Below are 18,936 nucleotides of genomic sequence, written 5' to 3'. Positions count from 1 at the left end.
GGTGTGCAAAATCTGAAGACAAGGAACAGTTTGTGGCAACTAAAAGCGAGAACAGATCAGCCTTAGTCAGTCAATCTGAATACATACAGTAGTTAAAGGTTGTGGACCTTGTACAGTATCACATATTAAACAGTCACTGTTGCTGCTGGCTGCGCTGAAAGACAGCAACAGCTGTGAAACACGAAGCCACATCACAACAGATGTTTCCTGCTGCAATTTATCTCCTTTAACAATATGAGCAGACTGAAAATAAGCATTCCTGAGTTTGCTGACACTTTTACATATTGACACATCTTTTTAATGATGACTTTGAATATGATTTAACCCGCCAGTTGTCCTTGGGTCAAATTAGACCCGTTTACAAAAAAATTCTATATCAGAAAAGAACAAATTTTGGAAAAAGCTACAAAAACTCGTTAAAAAAAAGTGAGAAAAAATTGGGAAAAAGTGAGAGAAAAAACATAGGACAAATGGACAAAAATATATTTTTTAAAACGCTGAAAAAAGTGACAAAAATAACATCAAAAACATCACCAAAGGTAACAAAAAGTTTAAAAAAAAAGTGAGAGAAAAAACATCGGAAAAAGCGTCAGAAAATTTGCAAAAGAAATGACCGGTGATCGCTAGCTTTACTGCGCAGCCTCCAACTGAGAGAGACAACGTAAATGTGAGCAACCTGTCTGAAAGTCTTATGATAGCTGTGCCAATCATTCCCAATCTTACAGAGACGGAGAGCGTAGGTATATGTAAGGAGATAACATAGGCACAGGCTAATTAATGCTAACTAAAATGATAGTTAACATTAGTAATTAAACCTAAACAGCTAACGTAAGTCGAAACTGCCTGCGAGCTTCTCCTGTACGATACGGTAATTCCTCTACTATGCAACAGTAAGTTGCGTGGTTATGACACAATCGTTAGCCTATTTTTATAAAAACGTCTGCTATGGAGCCATAACGTGAGGTACAAGGTAATGGAGCCTTTTATACATTGTCGTGTTTCTTTAGAAATAAACAATGGACAAATAGAGTCCTTAAACGCTTCAGATGTAAAGTTATTCACTGTCAAAGTGACGTCAAAATGAATGGTCAGTGGAATGCTAACGGGAGGTGATCTCTTTGTAGCATCAAAATGGCGCCATAGGAAGTTCGAGTTCTGAAGCGAAGCTTACCCCCTTGGTTGTTATCTGCTGAGGAGTGTGTGTCTGGGCTCTCTGATAGCAGCAGGGGGAGGGTTACTAAACTCATCAGCGTTTTTATTTGCTGCTTATCCCAGTTTGTGTGTCAACACCCTCAACTGTCCACACTGATCCAGATAACTGTGCTGCTTTAGCTGCAACTATCTCCAGTGGTGCAGAAATGTGCTTACTGTCTATCAAAGTCATACCTGCCAACATTTGGTTTTACAAATCCGGGAGATTTGTGCGGGGGCATGGCGGCGCGGGGTTGGGGGGTAGGCTACTGTTAAGTGTACTGTAATACGTGTTCTACAGTAGCCGCAGCCAAGCGGTGCGCGACAAAGAGGAAACAGGAAGCATGAACGAGCTCGAGGGCAACGTGATGCCAGGACTCTCAGAGTGACTGCAAGTCTCTCTGGTAAACTTACTGGGTTAAGATGAGCTCTTTTATGGTGAATGAAAGGCTTGATCCCACCAAGTAGCTCATCCAATCAAATCGAAGCATTGACATCAGTGCTGCTGCCAGTTCTGCCGTTGTTTGCCTTTTTCTTCTTCTTCTAGTCTGTAGAAAGAGCAAAGTCGGTAGCCTTTGCTCATTAGCGCCACCTCTGTTCAGGAGAAGACTGCAACTAGTGTCACAACCACTAGCGCTGGTATAAATAGTTACGGCACTCCCATGATGTCACATTTGCGCGCGCCAGCTGGGCTGCAGCTACTCTAAAATGCCCTTAACCCTTTAAGCGCCAAAGTCACAAAATTGCGACAGGACGCGGTACTGAATCAAACAGCTGTTTTCTCTGAATAGTGTTATATGTCATTCATACTCCCCTCCACTAGTTGGCAGACATCCTGTACTTAGACCTTAGCTCAGAAATACGTCATGCTTCAATGCAAAATGTTCGAGGAAATCCCATCCAAACTTGACTTTTTTTGACAAAAGTGACTAGCGACTTTTTCTGGTGTTATTGGAGACTTTTGAGGTGTTTGGAGACCCGTGAAAGCACGTATCACTCTACAATTAAGGTGTAGATGCTGCCGTGAGCCCCTCCCCTTTCCAAAGCCCGTAGGCGGTCAGTCTCTCAGTAGCCTCGCGCAGCACCCCAGCCTGCCGTCAGAGCAGAGATACGACACACAGCACTCCGCGTCCAGGCTGCATTGAATCACGTATTCGCCACCGTTCTTGCCCTGGCTTACAGAGCGGGTGTAGGCTAAATGTAAATGATTCTTCACTCTTACACAAAATAATTAGGGACACGACGCGGTACTGAATCAATCAACTGTTTTCTCCGAATAGAGCGTCACTCTGCAATTACTGTGCTCAACGAGCAGCGGGTGCTGTCGTGAGCCCCTCCCCCGTCCAAAAAACTAAAAAACTGTTTACATGAGTTTTGTGGCGTAGTAATAGTTGTAGTTTACGACTGTTGGCTTACAATTTACTTTTTCCCCGTTCATTTGATATGTGGACAACATAACAAATGGATGGAGGGGGGTAAATCTGATGAAATAAATTCAACTCTCTTTCAAAATATCAGGTATTTCATGGAATTTACATAATCCAATATGGCCGCCGTGATGATGAAGGCTGGGTCATGACCGAAAGAACGAGATCCAGGGTACAAGCGGCCGAAATGGGTTTCCTCAGGAGGGTGGCTGGCGTCTCCCTTAGAGATAGGGTGAGAAGCTCAGTCATCCGTGAGGAGCTCGGAGTAGAGCCGCTGCTCCTTTGCGTCGAAAGGAGCCAGTTGAGGTGGTTCGGGCATCTGGTAAGGATGCCCCCTGGGCGCCTCCCTAGGGAGGTGTTCCAGGCACGTAGAAGGAGGCCTCGGGGAAGACCCAGGACTAGGTGGAGGGATTATATCTCCAACCTGGCCTGGGAACGCCTCGGGATCCCCCAGTCGGAGCTGGTTAATGTTGCTCGGGAAAGGGAAGTTTGGGGTCCCCTGCTGGACACCGGATAAGCGGACGAAGATGGATGGATGGATGGATGGCCGCCGTGATATGACGTCATAATATGCAAATTAGATGGAAAAATGTACTCCCTAGATAAACGTTAGGTCATTCTGAATATTTGTTTCATTTACACTTTGTCTCTATCTCAAACCATTTTCAAGCCAGAGCCTTCTGAAATTTAGGTGTCAAAACCTAGTATTTTTAAAAATAAAACCCGGCGCCTAAAGGGTTAAGTCTGTGCTACCAACATTGCCATCTTGAGTTCAGCTTGCTTCATGTTTCCTGCCTCTGTCTGTCCTTTCGTGATGAAGGATGAAATCGCCCGTTTGCCCTTATGTGTTTCTTCTGCGCGATGGTGCCACTATGTTTTAATGTGCCGAGCATCATTTTTCCCGCCGTGCGCTACATTAAAATCAATGCAACACACCTTACAAACAGCGTGGAGGTTGTCGATATGACTATGTAAGATGCATGTAAATTGTTGAGCCCAACACTGTTGAAATTTACAGCCAGATTTCAATTTCTTTGCGGGAACACCACCTTCACTTGTCATTTTTATCGGCTCGCTTTCGGGTCTGAACTTTCCGCGAAGCTCACGCAGAGATCAACTGGGTTATAGGTTGCCAGGTTGAGGGTTACAGGTTGTCAGGTTGCCAGGTTGAGGGTTATAGGTCGCCAGGTTGAGGGTTACAGGTTGCCAGGTTGAGGGTTACAGGTTGCCAGGTTGAGGGTTACGGGTTGCCCGGTTGAGGGTTACAGGTTGCCAGGTTGTGGGTTATAGGTTGCCAGGTTGAGGGTTATAGGTTGCCAGGTTGAGGGTTATGGGTTGCCAGGTTGAGGGTTACAGGTTGCCAGGTTGAGGGTTATAGGTTGTCAGGTTGAGGGTTATGTTGTCAGGTTGAGGGTTATAGGTTGCCAGGTTGAGGGTTATAGGTTGTCATGTTGAGGGTTATAGGTTGCCAGGTTGAGGATTATGGGTTGCCAGGTTGAGGGTTATAGGTTGCCAGGCTGAGGGTTATGGGTTGCCAGATTAAGGTGACAAACGGGTTGAACATTGTATATGGTGGATTGTGTGAATAGGATGCGTTTCATACAAGATCTGGCAACCCGTCAACATTAGACAAACATATTGGTCTGATTATTTATAAAGGGGTTTGGGACATGAAAATTACGGGAGTTTCCCGGGAGAAATAACAAGGTCTGGGAGATATAGGGCTAAAAAATGGGAGAAAACGTGAGTGTTGGCAGGTATGATTAAAGTTTAATATTCTTCGCTGTTCCCTTATTATTCCTTAATCTGATATCTATGGATCAGAATATTGTTCTTCATGATGTTAAAGGACCGTAACTGTCAACAAATTCTCATGTTCAGACTCAAACTAGCAGTGGACGTATCGACTAGCTCTATATCTCTTGAAAAACTGCTTCTGTTGATCCAGACTACTTGACCTGTGATCTATGGGAGTAACTGGATGTTGCTTAAATGTTCCCCTTGTCTCATCTTACCACAACATTATGTTACTGGAAATTCCCCCACAGCTAAGTCAACAGATGTTTACACAAATGAGACATTCGTGTTTCAGAGCTGCCAGCTCTAAAGCGAGGTCAATCAGAATCAGAATCAGAAAAGCTTTATTGCCAAGTATGTTTACACACACAAGGGATGTGAATTGGTATCGTAGGTGCAAGTCACATTAAAGCATTAAAGCAACATGCACAAACACACCGAGTCGCCATATGCGGCGCCATCTCAACTCTCTCCTAACTCTCGCAACAGATACAGCATGACATGAGGAGAGGAGAGGGAAACAAAAAGACTATCCTCATAAAGATAAGAACAGTGTGGGAACAGGAAAAAACACCTCAGCACATAAGCACACAAACAGTACATTTGCACTGCTGCACATAACATAACATAACATAACACAATACAACATAACATAAATGTACAGTTGCATATTTAGCGGCAAAGGCGTGGGACTGGGGTTATAGGGCGGGGGGAGGGGGGAAGGGTTCATCCTGCTGAGAAACGCACAGCCCGGCAGCCCACTAGTGTCTCAGTCCGCAGAATGTCATAGCGATAACACAGCACATTGCCGTGGTGACACCCCTGAACAGCCCAGAACCGATACGAAAATCAGCAGGCACTGGGGAAGACGGGGGAGGAACAAGAGCGTCTCGCTTGCAGAGCCCCAACAGGGCTATGAAATGTGACGTGCGGCACAGCTGATCTGGTTTGTTTATTCCAGCTGTGTCATTCCACGGCTGCTGAAAAAGACTTCCGCAAAGGATATACTTTCGGAAACTATACTTTTTTTTTTGTTTATTGACTGTTTTTCGGACTTTAGAGTGGCCTTTTATTGTGTCCAGCCTAAGTCACACCTGTGCAATAATCCTGCTGTCTAATCAGCATCTTGATATCCCACACCTGTGAGGCATGACACAATGTCACTAACACAGATTTAGACTTATTTGTGAAGAATATTTGAGAGAAATAGGTCCTTTTGTGTACATAGAAAAAGTCTTAACCCTTGTGTTGTCCATCGGGTCATAGGGACCCGTTCAGTTTATTTGACTTTTTGCATTTAGTCCTTGGGCCAAGACCCAAAATTTCACGTATTGGTACCATCTGGGTGGGCAAATTGTAGTTGCGATTTTTTACATCCTATGCACCCCTAGATAATGTTTTGACATGATAACCCTTGCCAACTGGGAGCTTAGTAGTGGTTATGACTGCTTGAAGTGACTGACCCCTGTCAGTGAAAGAAATAGTAAAAGTACCTTCCATGGAAATAATCTGGTTCATACAGTTGATCATTTATCAAGTGGTTCATTCATCATGAATAAAGTAGGTTCTAAATTAGTGAAATAATGAGATAAAGGCAATAATTCCAAAATACATGGCTACATTTGGGAGTATTGAGACGATGATTGATGAGCCAGTCAAAGATTAGAAAAACCACAATGTTTAATGTATGGTGAAAACAACGGTCATTACAAAATCATCACAAAATTTCAATAAAGTACTAGTCATCATCATCTTCAGTATCAGACTCTGACAGCTGTGGAGCGGGATCCTCCTCACAAGGTTGATTAGTACAGGTTTGCAGCTTGCACAGGTTGGTGCACCTCAGGCTGTTGGCGAGGCACGTGCAATCAGGTAGCTTGCATGACCTGGTGCACTTGCAGGATAATAGCTGCAGGACGGCATCAGGTGCTGGGGTGCCTCGCATCCACTGGATTGTCAGCTGCCCGTCTTCATCTGTGTTCCACCCATGCTCCTCAGGACTCGGCACAGCCGGCATGGTTTGCAGAGATTGCATTCAACCTCTCCTCGCCTGACACAGAATAGTTGGTAGCGAAGAGCGTTGACCTCTGCAGTGCTGGTTGATGGCACATACATCTTACAGGTGGTTGCCTGCAGCTTCTCAAACAGCTCATCAGACACAGCCCATGACCGACCGAGCTCCAGGAAGGCTTCTCGGCAATCTTCCTGTGATTTCATCTGTTTCAGGGCACCCACTTTGCCACGTCCCGCAAATGCACTGACAGTGTCGCAGCCAGTGAAGGCATGCATGCCGAGCAGGGCATCTGTGGAACTGCTGCCGAGAGACTGGCGCAATTTGGATATGTCAATGTACCTCATTCTATTCTGGGTGCCGCTTTTCTGGAACAGTGGGCATGGGATATCTCTGCTGAAGGCCACACCCAGAACCAGAACATCTGTGTCGTCAGCTGTGATGATCACCGCTTTGTAGCCTGACTCTGCTGCATGATGAGCATGCAAAAGCATGTTGACGGTCTCCTCAATGGTCTGGTCAACTGGTATACGCCCGAAGGGGTTTCTGCAGCCAATCTGGACAGAGAAGCCTCCTTGTGGGAAGTGCTCATGGACATCTGGGTGGTCAACAGGCAGTTGCTTCATCGTGGCATAGTAGTAGGGCAGGAAGCTGGCATAGTTGAGCTTGTCATAAACGAAGCACCAGGGAATCATTTCTCGGATGCATGCAAGATGCAGCATCCAGTTGCCTTCTCTGGAAGCGTGAATCAGTCCAAGCATGATCTCTGTTATGTCAATGTAGGACATCCAGAAGGATGAAAGTTTATGCTGGTTTCGCAGAGACCAGGTAGACTTGGAACAGTTGCATGGTGCGGGCACATGCTGCATTATCGAGAAGCTTGGTGAATGCCTCCTGCCTGATATCGTCGCTGAAGCTGGCAATGCTCTCCAGGGCTTCCTCCAGCTGAGGGAGCTGTGTCGGGTGTTTGACCTCTAGCCATGGTAGGAAGCCTCTCCAGGCAAGGCGCATAAGTGCTTCGTAGACTATCTTGTGCAGCCGGACGGCTCTGTTATACTTTCTGCCCTCCATTACACCTGAGACCGATCCTTCAGCAATCACGCCAGATTCCACACACAGATCCCGCAGCCCTGCATCTTGGAATCGCTTCTCCAGAATTGAGAGCAGGTTACAGATGGTGTGGAAGACACTCATCCTGATGACAATGTTCTTGAACTTCTCATGCTTCCACACAATTTCTGCTGCCTTGGCATACAGGGCTTGGTCAAAGACACAAACAATTGTCTTCAACTGCAGGGACTCCATTATGCCTAATGTCTGGTTGAGTACCTTGAGACAGTTGATAGTTCTGTAGGAGGCGCATTGATGGTCGGCAGGTAACCCACAGTGTCTTGTACCACCTCAACCTGGTCACAGGTCTGGATGTTAAATCCAGTCCAGCTGCTCACAGTCTGAGCCTCGGGGGCAGACATCCTAGTAAGCAGCCAGGCTATGTTCTTTGCCTTTGCCTCCTGGACCTGTGCACCATAGTCGGCGTCAGCAGTTGCGGTCTTTGGTGGTCCAACTCTCTGGCCAGCAATGTAGATGGGTAGCATCTGATGTGTGGGGGTGATGCTTCTCCTCTTTGACTTCATGACTGCTGTTGCGTGCCTCTCAGGTGCAGCCGGTACCATCGCTTTCGCCTGGATGGCAATACCATTCACTCTGTGAGAAGTTCCTACTCCACTAATGGTCTCTTCCAGTCGGTCAATGTTGTCATACGCCAGCGTGGTGAAGATTCCTGGATAGATGTTCACTGGCAGTGGAATACCATCCTCCATCTTCATCTTCCGAAGACAAGCCGTGTCAACTTCTTCCAACTGAGAATAGGAAACACTGTGACCAAGCCGATTCAGAGTGTGCACCAGTTCTGTATTACCCGTCAAAGACTTCACAGCAAATGGCAGAAGAACGTGCTTCGGCAGCTTGATCCGGTCACAAGTGACAGCAAAGACTAGGTCACTGCCAAAGGAGGTAGCAAGTCGCTGGACTCTTTCAGGGGGACTTCCGTGCTCACTGCCTCCAGTCAGAAGTGTGTGCAGGAATGATGGCTTCATCTCGTTCTACATCTGGTGGCCACTCCTGTTTGGTGTCTTGGTTTTTTATGTCGTTTCTCATCAGCACTGCCGCTTTCGTTACAACATCCTCAGATTTGATAGATCTGGCGTGCTGTAGTTCCATCTTTAAAGAGTACGCGGTTTTCACAAGCTCGGCCATGGTCAGGCTGTCGGGATAGAGAAGAAGCCTCCCGTTGTCATCAGGTATGATATGAATGGACTCAGCCAGCTCACTTTCCACTCCATGGCGAAGGTGTTTCTTGGTTGAGGGCTTCATGGATGACTCGAATCGTCATGCAAGGTATGTCATCGGCAGTACCTGTGGGTTTTGTAAAGAGTTCGTTCCGAATGTACGAGAACAGTTCTTCATAGGAATACTTTTCTGCTGTCTGATATAGTTCTTCTGCATTCCCACTTTGTTCCTTTGCCTTGGAGCTGGCGGCAGGCTCGGCGACACGCGTGTAGGCTCAATAGCAGGATCTGTGATAATGTCCCTCAGCAGCAACAAGCTCTCTACTAGTGATAGCAACCATCCGCTGGTCTAACTTGATGCCTGCTGCTTTCCGGATCCGGTCATCTGCAAGTAACTCAGAACATTGTATGAGAGGTTCCCTCGTGTTTTGGCCCTTCTGGTACTTGCTTGATTTCACACAGAAGATACACAGTTCATCATAAACCCTTGACGTGCTTGGAACACCCCGAGATACCCTCCTTGAAGTCCCTTCTTCTGCATTCTCAAAAGCTGAGGAAGATGGCTTTCTTGTGATAGCATATAAGAGTTTCTTCATCGTGAAAATGCTGCGGCACTTGATATAGAGATGAGATGATATAGCACTGGTGGAATTTCTCGCTCGCTCAACTCTTTGGCAATGTCCAGAATTGGGATATGTCCTCTTATTTCTGCTGCTCTCAACAAAGTTTTCCATGAGTCCAGGTTCTTGGGTGACACCAAGTGTGAGTTGGAATCCTCGTCAGAGCAGTGGATGATGCAATCCATGCGGGACCGCTTCCTTGGCAGGATGCCTTTGCAGGGACTTGCCGAATCCATCACTTATTCAGAGAACCATCAAACCTTGCAACCTACAGGAATAACAAAATCAGTGAGGACTTCTACTATGTGGAACACATCTCACAAAATGAAAGATAATTTACTTGTCTAATGATAGCTGCCGAAACTTAAGTACTAATAATTAATATTAACCCTCTGGGGACTAAGCCCTTTTTGGTCCGTTTTCACGTTTTCATCTCTGTTTAACGTATGTGTGTGTGTGTGCGGCTGTATGCTTAACGTCAAACTAAAAGAGCACATTCATATAAAACGTTGATTCAACTGACTTGAAACTAACGTTAACGTTACCTGTGAATTAAGCGGTTGCGTGACATTCATGTTAATACTAGGCATAAATGGCATTATAAAACCCCAATTTGCCCTCGAGGTGGGCATTCCGTCATGTGAAAACTATGAAATAACCGTCCAGTGAGTTTAGTCCAGTTTAAGTTAATTCATTTTAAGATAATTTAGTTTACTTCCATTCACATTGAAAAGTTGCCACCAAAACCTTTACAAAACCTCTAATCAAGATTAAAAGCCTAAAGCCTAAACTTACAGCTAAAGTCTAGTCAACATAACGTTACCTCTAAGTTAGTTAGCCTAACAGTTGAGATGCTAATGGACTTCCCGTTAGACACTAAACCATTTCTATAAAGTAAATATTCAACGGGAGCGTGTTATTTACATGAAAGAATATGTCAGAAACATTTTTATGTACTATTTGTGTAATTTTTGGGACTAAACTTACCTGAAATTAGCGAAAACAACAGTGAGAGACAGAGTTGCTGCTTGTCGTCAGTTGAGCTCCCCGCCCGTTTCCATGGTAACTCCAGTTCAAATCTGGTTAATGCAATCCTTGCCCTTCGGGTTTGGTCCCTAATAAGGACGTTCTGAGAATGTTGTTCTAAGAACGTTTTATAACGTTCAGCAATCACAAATAACGTCGTAAAGACAAGAACGTTAATAACGTTATATGAACGTTCCGAAAACATTATTTTAATAACGTTTTGTACTAACATTTAAAGAACGTTAGTGAATGTTCTGGGAACGTTCCCTGTTAGCTGGGTGTGTGTTTATTTTGTGGCTAGAAAATGGAAATATAATAGCAATGAAGGTTGTGACCAATATATACACAGATTTTGGAATATAATGGGGTTTCTGGGCATATGTGTTAATATTTACCTGAAAGTCAACATTTCTTCTTTTCTTGTGTTAGAAAGCTGAAACCTAATACATTCCACATGAACCTGATAACAAAACTTATTCAAATATATTATACAAAAATTAAAAACAAATCGTCCGTACATTTTATGACTTTCCAATAGTAGACAGTGTAGAGTCGACAATACATGTTATTTTTCTTTTCTTTTATATTTTTTTACATCTCAAAACAATGTTCAATTCAAAGACATCGACTTTCTTATGCCTATTAATATGTACAATATATTTTAGTTTGCTTGGGATTAATATTAGATCACTGCTATTACGGTACTGGACGTTTGTGTATTTTTCAAAAATAATTCTATTATATAAAAGTAGGAAAATGACTAATTCTAAAAAAAGTATAAAAAGCTGGGCCTGTGGAAAGGTTATCATATTATAATTAACTTATATTAACCCCATAAACAATTTAGTATAGGTATGGTTTTGCCCACCCAGATGGTACAAATATCTGGTCTGGCCCATGGACTAATTGGCCTAGTGTTGCGCTTCGGGTCTGGGGACCCGAACTGTTCGATGGTATTTCTCCACTACCACGGCCCTGGCCTGGGTCGGGGGACCCATTTCAATTATCATTATTCCATGTTTTTTTCTTCTCCCCCGGCCGCCTCTTCCTTTCTTTCCCTGGTATTTCTCTACTACAGAGGCCTTCGGGTCTCTGTGACCTGCACATTATTCAATGGTATTTCTCTGCTACCGCGGCCCTGGCCTTCGGGTCTCGGGGACCCATACATTATTCTATGGTATTTCTCCACTACCGCGGCCCTGGCCTTTGGGTCTCTGTGACCCGTATGGTATTCAATGGTATTTCTCTACTACCGCAGCTCTGGCCTTCGGGTCTCTGTGACCCGTACGTTATTCCATGGTATTTCTCTACTGCCGCAGCTCTGGCCTTCGGGTCTCTGTGACCCATATGTTATTCCATGGTATTTCTCTACTACCGCGGCCCTGGCCTTCGGGTCTCGGGGACCCGTACGTTATTCCATGGTATTCGGGGGACCCTGGCCTGGCTTGTAGTAGTAACACAGAAAGGGTAAGGGAAAGGGGAAAAGAAACAAACCTCCGTATGGTATTCAATGGTATTTCTCTACTGCCGCAGCTCTGGCCTTCGGGTCTCTGTGACCCGTACGTTATTCCATGGTATTTCTCTACTACCGCGGCCCTGGCCTTTGGGTCTCGGGGACCCGTACGTTATTCCATGGTATTCGGGGGACCCTGGCCTGGCTTGTAGTAGTAACACAGAAAGGGTAAGGGAAAGGGGAAAAGAAACAAACCTCCTCTCGTCCTACTAAACATTTTTTTTATACATACGCACACACATATACACTGTTCACATTTGTCTGTTTGTCATCTTTGCTTCTTCTTCTTTTGGACCTTTGTACTCTTTGTATTCGGTTCAGCAGCCGGTTACAACGCAGACATGGCCTGTTGTGTTTCTCTAGATTTGAAGCTGCATCTGGGAAGCTAAGCAGGGTAGGGCCGGGTCAGTACTTGGATGGGAGACTGCCTGGGAATACCTGGTGCTGTAAGCTTTTTATTCTACACTTTCAAAAGCAGGGTCTCTGCTCCTAATTTATACCACAAGTGTCATTGCATTTGACCATCTATAAATAGCTTGTTTTCACCTGCTCTAGTGGCTTATGGCCATTCCACACTGAACAGGCCGGATCTCGTCTGATCTTGGAAGCTAAGCCGAGTAGGGCCGGGTCAGTACATGGATGGTAGACTGCCTGGGAATACCCGGTGCTGTAAGCTTTTTATTCTACACTTTCAACAGCAGGGTCTCTGCTCCTAATTTATACCACAAGTGTCATTGCATTTAACCATCTATAAATATCTTGTTTTCACCTGCTCTAACGGCTTACGGCCATACCACCCTGAACATCCCCGATCTCGTTTGATATCGGAAGCTAAGCAAGGTAGGGCCGGGTCAGTACTTGGATGGGAGACTGCCTGGGAATACCCGGTGCTGTAAGCTGTTTATTACCATATTACAACAGCAGAGGCTCTGCTTCGTCTTTATACCACAAGTGTAATTGCATTTTACCATGTATAAATACCTTGTGTTCACCTACTCTAATGGCTTACGGCCATACCACCGTGAACACGCCCGATCTCGTTTGATCTCAGAAGCTAAGCAAAGTAGGGCTGGTCAGTACTTGGATGGGAGACTACCTGGGAATACCCGGTGCTGTAAGCTTTTTATTCTACACTTTCAACAGCAGGGTCTGTGCTCCTAATTTATACCACAAGTGTCATTGCATTTTATCATCTATATATATCTTGTTTTCACCTGCTCTAATGGCTTACGGCCATACCAACCTGAACACGCCCGATCTCGTTTGATCTCGGAAGCTAAGCGAGGTAGGGCCGGGTCATTATTTGGATGGGAGACTGCCTGGGAATACCCGGTGCTGTAAGCTTTTATTACCATTGTACAACAGCAGGGGCTATGCTCCTTCTATATACCACAAGTATACTTGCATTTTACCATGTATAAATACCTTGTGTTCACCTACTCTAAAGGCTTAAGGCCATACCACCGTGAACACGCCTGATCTCGTTTGATCTCGGAAGCTAAGCAAGGTAGGGCTGGGTCAGTACTTGGATGGGAGACTGCCTGGGAATACCCGGTGCTGTAAGCTTTTTATTCTACACTTTCAACAGCAGGGTCTGTGCTCCTAATTTATACCACAAGTGTCATTGCATTTTACCATCTATAAATATCTTGTTTTCACCTACTCTGATGGCTTATGGCCATACCACCGTGAACACGCAGATCTCGTTTGATCTTGGAATCTAAGCAAGGTAGGGCCGGGTCAGTACTTGGATGGGAGACCGCCTGGGAATACCTGGTGCAGTAAGCTGTTTATTACCATTTTACAACAGCAGAGGCTCTGCTTCGTCTTTATACCACAAGTGTAATTGCATTTTACCATGTATAAATACCTTGTGTTCACCTACTCTATTGACTTACGGCCATACCACCGTGAACACCCCCGATCTCGTTTGATCTCGAACTACAAATGGTAATAACTGGCGAGCTACTTATTTTACACTTTAACAGCAGGGTTATTACCACAAGTGTCAGATTTTACCATCTATAAATACCCTGTTTTACTGCTATAGTGGTGCAACACCGAACAGGATCTCGTCTGATCTTGGAAGCTAAGCAAGGTAGGGCCGGTCAGTACTTGGATGGAGACTGCCTGGGAATACCTGGTGCTGTAAGCTTTTATTACCATTTTACAACAGCAGGGGCTCTGCTCCTTATTTATACCACAAGCGTAATTCATTTTACCATCTATAAATAACTTGTTTTCAACTCTTTATGGCTTACGGCCATACCACCCTGAACACTCATCTCGTCTGATCTCGGAAGCTAAGCAAGTAGGGCCGGGTCAGTACTTGGATGGGGAGACTGCCTGGGAATACCCGGTGCTGTAAGTTTTTATTACCATTTTACAACAGCAGGGGCTCTGCTCCTTCTTTATACCACAAGTATAATTGCATTTTACCATGTATAAATATCTTGTGTTCACCATTCTTTAATGGCTTACGGCCATACCACCCTGGAACACCCGATCCTCGTTTGATCTCGAGCTAAGCAAGGTAGGGCGGGGCAGTACTTGGATGGGAGACTGCCTGGGAATACCCGGTGCTCTAAGATTTTTATTCCCATTGTACAACAGCAGGGGCTATGCTCTTTCTATATACCACAAGTATATTTGCATTTTACCATGTATGAATACCTTGTGTTCACCTACTTTAATGGCTTACGGCCATACCACCGTGAACACGCCCGATCTCGTTTGATTTTGAAGCTAAGCAAGGTAGGGCCGGGTCAGTACGATGGGAGACTGCCTGGGAATACCCGTGCTGTAAGTTTTTTATTACCTTTACAACAGCAGGGGCTGTGTCCTCTAATTTATACCACAAGTGTAATTGCATTTTACCATGTATAAATAGCCTTGTTTTCACCTACTCTAGTTGCTTACGGCCATACCACCCTGAACAGGCACGATCTCGTTTGATCTTGGAAGCTGCGTCAGTAGGGCCGGGTCAGTACTTGGATGGGAGACTGCCTGGGAATACCCGGTGCTGTAAGTTTTTTATTCTACACTTTCAACAGCAGGGCTCTAATTCCACTTCTATATACCACAAGTGTACTTGAATTTTACCATCGCTTAAATAACTCTGTTTTCACATGCTCTAATGGCTTACGGCCATACCACCCTGAACAGCCCGATCTCGTTTGATCCTCGGAAGCTAAGCAGTAGGGCGGGTCAGTACTTGGATGGGAGACTGCCTGGGAATACCCGGTGCTGTAAGTTTTTATTCTACATTGTACAACAGCAGGGGCTATGCCCTTCTATATTACCACAAGTATATTTGCATTTTACCATGTATAAATACCTGTGTTCACCTACTCTAATGGCTTACGGCCATACCACGCGGAACACTCCACCTCGCTTGATCTCGGAAGCTAAGCAAGGTATGGGCGCGGTACTTGGATGGAGACTGCCTGGGAATACCCGGTGCATGTTGTTATTTATTAATCTTCAACAGCAGGGTCTCTGCTCTAATTTATACCACAAGTGTCATTGCATTTTACCATATAACCAGCCTTGTTTTCACCTGCCTCTAATGGCTTACGGCCATACCACCTGAACACGCGATCTCGCTTGATCTCGGAAGCTAAGCAAGGTAGGGCCGGGTCAGTAATTTGGATGGGAGACTGCCTGGGAATTCCGGTGCTGTAAGCTTTTATTACCATTTTACAACAGCAGGGCTATGCCTCTATATACCACAAGTATACTTGTATTTTACCATGTATAAATACTTTCATGCTCTAATCCACTCTACTGCCACGGCCATACCAGATCTGAACACGCCCGATCCTCGTTTGATCTCGAAGCTAAGCAAGGGCGGGCCGGCGCACTTGGATGGGAGACTGCCTGGGAATACCCGGTGCTGTAAGCTGTTTATTACCATTTTACAACAGCAGGGGCTCTGCTTCTTGTTTATACCACAGTGTAATTGCATTTTACCATCTATAAATACCTTGTGTTTCACCTACTCTATCGGCTTACGCCATACCACCCTGAACACCCCATCCGCTTTTGATCCCGGAAGCTAGCAAGGTAGGGCCGGTCAGTACTTGGATGGGAGACTGCCTGGGAATACCCGGTGCTGTAAGGTTTTTATTACCATTGTACAACAGCAGGGGCTATGCCTCTGTATATACCACAAGTATACTTGCATTTTACCATGTATAAATACCTTGTGTTCACCTACTCATGGCTTTACCACCATACCAATCGAACACCCGATCTCGTTTGATCCCGGAAGCTAGCAAGGTAGGGCCGGGTAGTACTGGATGGGAGACTGCCTGGGAATAACCCGTGCTGTAAGCTTTTTATTCCACATTTTACAACAGCAGGGGCTTGCTCCTTCTTTATACCACAAGTGTAATTGCATTTTACACATCTATAACATAACTTGTTTTCACCCTTCTAATGGCTTACGGCCATACCACCCTGAATCACCTGATCTTCGTTTGATCTCGGAAGCTAAGCAAGGTAGGGCCGGGTCAGTACTTGGATGTGGAGACTGCGTGGGAATACCCGGTGCTGTAAGCTGTTTTATTACCATTTTACAACAGCAGGGGCTTGCTTCCTTGTTTATACCACAAGTATACTTGCATTTTACCATCGATATAATATACCTTGTTTCTAACCTTCTTAATGGCTTACCGGCCATACCACCCTGAATACACGCCCGATCTCGTTTGACTCTCGGAAGCTAAGCAAGGGCGGCGGGTCAGACTCTGGATGGGAGACTGCCTGGGAATACCCGTGCTGTAAGCTGTTTATTACCCTTTACAACAGCAGGGGCTATGCCCTTCTATAACCACAAGTATAACTGTGCATTTTACCATGTATAAATACCTGTGTCTAACCCTACCTAATGGCTTACGGCCATACCAACCCGAACACCCGATCTCGCTTTGATCCCGGAAGCTAAGCAAGGTAGGGGTCAGTACTTGGATGGGAGACTGCCTGGGAATACCCCGGTGCTGTGTTTCGTTTTATTACCATTTTACAACAGCAGGGGCTATGCTCTCTATATACCAAGCGCAAGTTGCATTTGTACCATGTATAAAATACCTGTGTTCACCTACTCTAATGGCTTACGGCCATACCACCATGGAACACCCGAATATCGCTTTGATCTCGAAGCTAAGCAAGGTAGGGCCGGGTCAGTACTTGGATGGGAGACTGCCTGGGAATACCCGGTGCTGTAAGCTGTTTATTACCATTTTACAACAGCAGGGCTCTGCTTATACCACAAGTGTAATTGCATTTTACCATCTATAAATTATACCTTGTGTTCACCATTCCTAACGGCTTACGGCCATACCACACCGTGAATACTCCGATCCCCTTTGATCCCGGAAGCTAAGCAAGGTAGGGCGCGGGATCAGTACTTGGATGGGAGACTGCCTGGGAATACCCGGTGCTGTAAGCTGTTTATTACCATTTTACAACAGCAGGGCTCTGCCCTTCTTATATATACCAGCAAGTGTAATTTGCATTTTACCATCTATAAATATCTTGTTTTCAACTGTTCTAATGGCTTTACGGCCATACCACCCCGAACACCGATCTCGCTTTGATCTCGAAGCTAAGCAAGGTAGGGGCGGGTCAGTACTTGGATGGGAGACTGCCTGGGAATACCCCGTGCTGTAAGCTGTTTATTACCATTTTACAACAGCAGGGCTATGCCCTTCTATATACCACAAGTATACTTGCATTTTACCATGTATAAATATCTTGTTTTCACCTCTTTAATGGCTTACGGCCATACCACCCCGAACACCCTCGACCTCGTTTGATCTCGAAGCTAAGCAAGGTAGGGCCGGTCAGTACTTGATGGGAGACTGCCTGGGAATAAACTCGTGCTGTAAGCTGTTTATTACCATTTTACAACAGCAGGGCTCTGCTTCTTGTTATACCACAAGTATACTTGCATTTTACCATCTATAAATATCTTGTTTTCACCCATCTTTAATGGCTTACGGCCATACCACCTGAAACCACCCGATCTCGCTTTGATCCTCGAAGCTAGCAAGGTAGGGCCGGTCAGTACTTGATGGGAGACTGCCTGGGAATACCCGTGCTGTAAGCCGTTTTATTCTACACTTTTACAACAGCAGGGTCTATGCTCCTACTTATACCACGCGTAAGCACTTTACCATCTATAAATATCTTGTTTTCACCTACTCTAATGGCCTTACGGCCATACCACTCCTGAACACCATCCTTCGCTTTGATCTCGAAGCTAAGCAAGGTAGGGCCGGGTCAGTACTTGATGGGAGACTGCCTGGGAATACCCGGTGCTGTAAGCCGTTTATTACCACTTTACAACAGCAGGGCTATGCTCCTTCTATATACCACAAGTATACTTGCATTTTACTACGCACAAATACCTTGTGTTCACCTACTCTAATGGCTTACGGCCATACCACCCTGAACACGCCGATCTCGTTTGATCTCGGAAGCTAAGCAAGGTAGGGCCGGATCAGTACTTGGATGGGAGACTGCCTGGGAATACCCGGTGCTGTAAGCTGTTTATTACCATTTTACAACAGCAGGGGCTCTGCTCCTAATTTATACCAGAACTGTCATTGCATTTTACCATCTATAAATATCTTGTTTTCAACTGCTCTAATGGCTTACGGCCATACCACCCTGAACACGCCCGATCTCGTTTGATCTTGGAAGCTAAGCAAGGTAGGGCCGGGTCAGTACTTGGATAGGAGACTGCCTGGGAATACCCGGTGCTGTAAGCTGTTTATTACCATTTTACAACAGCAGGGCTCTGCTTCTTGTTTATACCACAAGTGTAATTGCATTTTACCATCTATAAATATCTTGTTTTCACCTACTTTAATGGCTTACGGCCATACCACCTTGAACACTTCGATCTCGCTTTGACCTCGAAGCTAAGGGTAGGGCCGGGTCAGTACTTGGATGGGAGACTGCCTGGGAATACCCGGTGCTGTAAGCTGTTTATTACCACTTTACAACAGCAGGGCTATGCTCCTTCTATATACCACAAGTATACTTGCATTTTACC

At 45.3% G+C, this 18,936-nt stretch overlaps 3 non-coding genes and 10 pseudogenes across 3 annotated transcripts; all 13 read left to right on the top strand.

Annotated features, from left to right (window-relative positions):
* Nucleotides 1-12,430: 12,430 nt before the first annotated feature.
* LOC120550529 lies at nucleotides 12,431-12,549 on the top strand (annotated as a pseudogene).
* A 104-nt stretch (nucleotides 12,550-12,653) lies between these two features.
* On the top strand, nucleotides 12,654-12,772 carry LOC120550197. Its single transcript, XR_005637670.1, has one exon. It is a non-coding gene; the product is annotated as a 5S ribosomal RNA (ribosomal RNA).
* A 104-nt stretch (nucleotides 12,773-12,876) lies between these two features.
* LOC120550325 lies at nucleotides 12,877-12,994 on the top strand (annotated as a pseudogene).
* Nucleotides 12,995-13,098: 104 nt separating this feature from the next.
* On the top strand, nucleotides 13,099-13,217 carry LOC120550287 (annotated as a pseudogene).
* Nucleotides 13,218-13,320: 103 nt separating this feature from the next.
* Nucleotides 13,321-13,439, top strand: LOC120550245 (annotated as a pseudogene).
* A 104-nt stretch (nucleotides 13,440-13,543) lies between these two features.
* Nucleotides 13,544-13,661, top strand: LOC120550410 (annotated as a pseudogene).
* A 1,783-nt stretch (nucleotides 13,662-15,444) lies between these two features.
* LOC120549922 lies at nucleotides 15,445-15,560 on the top strand (annotated as a pseudogene).
* Nucleotides 15,561-16,316: 756 nt separating this feature from the next.
* Nucleotides 16,317-16,436, top strand: LOC120550418 (annotated as a pseudogene).
* A 549-nt stretch (nucleotides 16,437-16,985) lies between these two features.
* On the top strand, nucleotides 16,986-17,104 carry LOC120550486 (annotated as a pseudogene).
* A 99-nt stretch (nucleotides 17,105-17,203) lies between these two features.
* LOC120550550 lies at nucleotides 17,204-17,325 on the top strand (annotated as a pseudogene).
* Nucleotides 17,326-18,308: 983 nt separating this feature from the next.
* Nucleotides 18,309-18,426, top strand: LOC120550207. Its single transcript, XR_005637679.1, has one exon. It is a non-coding gene; the product is annotated as a 5S ribosomal RNA (ribosomal RNA).
* A 104-nt stretch (nucleotides 18,427-18,530) lies between these two features.
* On the top strand, nucleotides 18,531-18,649 carry LOC120550013. Its single transcript, XR_005637504.1, has one exon. It is a non-coding gene; the product is annotated as a 5S ribosomal RNA (ribosomal RNA).
* Nucleotides 18,650-18,752: 103 nt separating this feature from the next.
* Nucleotides 18,753-18,867, top strand: LOC120549913 (annotated as a pseudogene).
* The last annotated feature ends 69 nt before the right edge of the window (nucleotides 18,868-18,936 follow it).

Source organism: Perca fluviatilis, chromosome 20, assembly GCF_010015445.1.
Source record: "Perca fluviatilis chromosome 20, GENO_Pfluv_1.0, whole genome shotgun sequence".
NCBI classification, from domain to species: domain Eukaryota; kingdom Metazoa; phylum Chordata; class Actinopteri; order Perciformes; family Percidae; genus Perca; species Perca fluviatilis.
The sequence above is the reverse complement of the archived record's forward strand: the minus strand, read 5'-3'. Positions and strand labels throughout refer to the sequence as shown.